This window comes from Dasypus novemcinctus, chromosome 7, assembly GCF_030445035.2.
Source record: "Dasypus novemcinctus isolate mDasNov1 chromosome 7, mDasNov1.1.hap2, whole genome shotgun sequence".
NCBI classification, from domain to species: domain Eukaryota; kingdom Metazoa; phylum Chordata; class Mammalia; order Cingulata; family Dasypodidae; genus Dasypus; species Dasypus novemcinctus.
The window spans coordinates 48756856-48761011 of NC_080679.1; the positions used below are offsets into that span (position 1 = coordinate 48756856).

General features: G+C 42.1%; 1 pseudogene; it reads left to right on the forward strand.

Moving 5' to 3' along the window:
• Positions 1–1773: 1773 nt before the first annotated feature.
• LOC101428672 (mRNA turnover protein 4 homolog pseudogene) lies at positions 1774–2301 on the forward strand (annotated as a pseudogene).
• The last annotated feature ends 1855 nt before the right edge of the window (positions 2302–4156 follow it).

Consider the following 4156-nt stretch of genomic DNA (forward strand, 5'->3'; position numbering starts at 1 on the left):
GGTCTAAAAGAAGAGATTTATATACTTGCAGGCAGCAGAAAGGTAGTGAAAGCTTTTTCTCAGGGCCTGGGGAGGCTCTCCACGGGAAGACACAGTTCAGTGAAGGGATAGAGTTTCTATGGGCAGTTGGTTTTGAATCCTTGCCACACCTATGGCCTAAGGCAACTGTCCAGCACATTTCTGTGGTGGATTTCCTAAATCTATGTGACCTTTTCCCTCTCTACAATTGCAAGGACTGGTATAGTACCTATATTGCTATTGTGCCTCTCAAGGACTCTCTACTGGGCATTTGCCTACTGCTAAATTTCTGCTTTAAAGCCCTTGAGAAATGAAATAAATGGGTGTTGTAGAGGCCAAAAGCAAAGTGAGTACACTGAAGTATTCCTGGCTCTACTGTTCTCAAAACCCCCCATTCAAACAGTCACATTATATGAACTCCAGGATTTCCCTTTGGAGAGATTGTGTGTGATTAATACCCATTAAGTTCTTTAAATAGAAACAGAGCCAGCAGGGAGTCTCTCTGGAAGCAGTTAGCCTGATTCTTTGCCTTCTGTTATTTCTTTTTCTGTGTCTTGTGGATGGGTGACATGGCATGGGCTATAAGCAAACAGGCAGGTGCTAGTGCCCATGTCTGCACAGTCTAACTCAACAGTTCCTACCTGGTGTTCCTGACTTGTCCATACTCTTACCCTGGCATCTATCTGGATAGAGGGTGGTGTGCCCTTCTTCTGTCTTATAATTGGTGCTGAGATGGGTCCTTTCAAGCAGTCAGTGAAAAGAATCCAAAAATAGGGGCTGGACCAAGGCCAGATACTGAGGAGGTAACAGGTTTAATTTTAGTCATGAAAGCAGAGTAAGGAGCAGAACAAGATTAGGAACTGTATCCATACCAAGCCTGAACAGAGGAAAAGGAAAGAACCAGAGTCTACAGAACAAAGATGAGAGCTGGTAGGAGTTGGCAGACAGACATTCACAAGGGAACTAACAATTTGTTTATAATTAGGTAGGCTATCAAGCATTCTGCTGTGGTCAGGTGCTGGCATCTCTTAGAGGCCCAAGGTATCTCCTATGGGCCTGACTATCACCCTTCCTCAACCGTATCTATGTCTTCATCTCCAAAATAGGGAGCACTCATGGGTTGATAGTGCTGATATGATGTGTGAAAGTAGGTGATAGCTTTGGAGGATTACCAGTTTTCATAGCAGTGAGTAACTGGTGTGAATTATACACAAATTCTGTCCTCAAAACATTTTTTGTTTATTGAGAAATCCAGTGGTTCTTGTCATCAGGAAAGAGAAAATATAAAAAGATACATGAATTGCTTTCAAATGGGAGTGGCTTCTTTTTGGCACTGCCAAGAAATTAGTACTTTTCTGCCAAAGTGAAATTTTCCTGAAAAGTAATTAATAGCCAATCTCACTATGAGGGAAAGCAGGAGAGGAAAAGAGTGTAGACACAGGGTACTCAGGAGAAATGCAGAAAGAGGAAGAGAAAAAAGAGGGAAATGGAAAAAACCAGAAGTGAAAAATCAGAACATAACATAAACTTGGAGGAAAAGAAGGAAATGTAGCAGTAACGTTTTGCCACTAGTAGTCTGGGAGCCCCCAGCAGCAAGCACAGCAATAAGGCCTTTGAGGTCCAAACATGGCCGCCTACCAACGCACATGGCTTCTGCGTGATGCCCAAATCCAAGCGCCATAAGAAAGTTTCTTTAACCAAAACTGCCAAGAAAGGCTTGGAACTGAAACAGAATCTGATAGAAGAACTTCGGAAATGTGTGGACACATACAAGTACTTTTCATCTTCTCCGTGGCCAACATGAGGAACAGCAAGCTGAAGGACATCTGGGATGCCTGGAAGCACAGCCAGACAGTCTTTGGCAAAAACAAGGTGATGATGGTGGCCTTGGGGCGAAGCCCATCTGATGAGTATAAAGACAACCTACACCAGGTGAGCAAGAAATTGAGAGGTGAAATTGGTCTCCTTTTCACCAACCATAGTAAACAAGAAGTAAATGAGTGGTTCATGAAATACACAGAAATGGACTATGCCCGAGCTGGTAACAAAGCCATCTTCACAGTGAGCCTGGATGCTGGGCTGCTGGAGCAGTTCCCTCACTGTATGGAGCCGCAGCTGAGGCAGCTCGGCCTGCCCACTGCCCTCAAGAGAGGTGTGGTGACCCTGTTGTCCAACTATGAGGTGTGCAAGGAGGGTGCCGTGCTGACCCCAGAGCAGGCCCGCATCCTGAAGCTTTTTGGGTATGAGATGGCTGAATTCAAGGTGACCATCAAATACATGTGAAGATTCCAACAGATGGGAGATGACTTGCTGGAGAGTGCATCTGAGTCGGCAGAAGCATCAGAAGATGAAGATAGTGACTAACTGGGATGCTTGGAACCGAGGGCCTCCCACCAGGTCTGGGCTCTTATCTCCCCCGGGCCATGCAGGGCTGGTGCCCCTCTTGGAGGGAGCAGCTGTTTACTTTGCTGTGGATGAGGGAGGATGATAGGGACTGACGGTTTCTGTAAAGAATCAAGCTGCATCTGCAGGGTTTCTCCCTGTAGACAGCAAAAAGGACTTTTTTGGGGGGAAAAGGACCTTAGGATGTGTGCTTGTGTCTGGATTCTCAGGATACCCTAAGTTAAGATTTTACTACTGGACAATCAATTTTACTTCCTTGGTCTATATGCCTATCCTTTTGAAAATACAATAATGCCTTTATTATCAAAAAAAAAAAAAAAAAAAAGGCCTATGAGACTTTAAGTACAATAGTCTGCCAGCAGAAGAATTCAGTGTAGAAGTCAGTGTGGAACAAAATAGGACTAGGAAGAAAAACCAAGGCATGGGCCCCACCCACCTCTGACTCCTGAGCTGTTGTAGCCCTCTATTATAGTCCATATACTCCCTCTAGAATGGTACTCCTTAAACTTTTGCATGCATCAGAATCACCTGGAGGGCTTGTTAAAACACAGTTTGTGTGACTGCACACAAATATTCTTCTTGGATGGGACTGAACATTTGCATTTCTAATAAGTTCCCAGGTGATGCCAGTGCTGCTGGTTTGGGGATCACACTATGAGACCAACTGCTCTAGAATTAAGGTAGAGGAATATAGGGATTGCCTCTGTACGTTTCATTTTTTTAAAAAGGGAAGGTCTAAATCAAGGACTGTAGCAAAGGGCTGTATTGAAAATATCTAAATTCAGGTAGACCTTGTCCACTATTTTTTTCTTAATGCAGTGGTTAGAGTTAGACCTGGTGCAATGGCTTTTTGTAATGGTATGCCTTTGGGCAAGTTACTTAACATTTCCATACTGTATTTTCTTCATCTGTAAAATTATAATAATATAGTACCAACTCAATTGTGTTGTTGAAAAAATTAAATGATTGATGCACATACAAGGATTTAGCACAGTATTATAGCACATGGTTAGTGTAGCAGGCGTTTGTTTTTGGCAACCCAGCATCCATCCCCCCTACTTTTGTACCACCTCCAAGTACCTTTCCACTTCTGTGTGAAGTCTTTTGAAATCTGAATCTTAGGAACAAAACTGGGATAATAACCTGCCATTCTGATACTCTCAATTTACCACGGAAACCACTTCATCCTGTGGCAGGTGATTCATAAGCAAAAGTATAAGGATATATATTTCCTTATGGAGTATTCTCATCAGTGATTACTACAGAGAGAAAAAGCTCCAGAGATTTCCTGAGTGAATTAATTAGTTTTCAATTGCAATATTATTCAATATCTTACATACATAGCACTGTGCTAGAAGTGTTATAAGGAAAGCAAAGGGCTGCTATCCTTTATTTTGTGATTAAAAAACTGAAGCTTGCTGATAGGATAAAATGCAATTTTTTATTTGAAAACTCAATAAAGATAATTTGTGAGGAGAATAATTTTAATTAAAAAAAAAAGAAATAGCTCGTCTCAATTCTCTTGTTAGAATATGCACTTATGGTAGTTGAAAAAATGTCTGGGTTAATCATTTCTCTTAAATATATCACAAAGGAACACTCTGGGTCACGGCTTCAAGGCTAGTTTCTTTACTATAATCTTGGGGGATGTAAACCTTTGCTCCTTGCAACCCGTGCATTTGCCTCTTTATCTTGTAAGAAGACAAGCTCTGAGATGACTCCCTTATATAAGTAC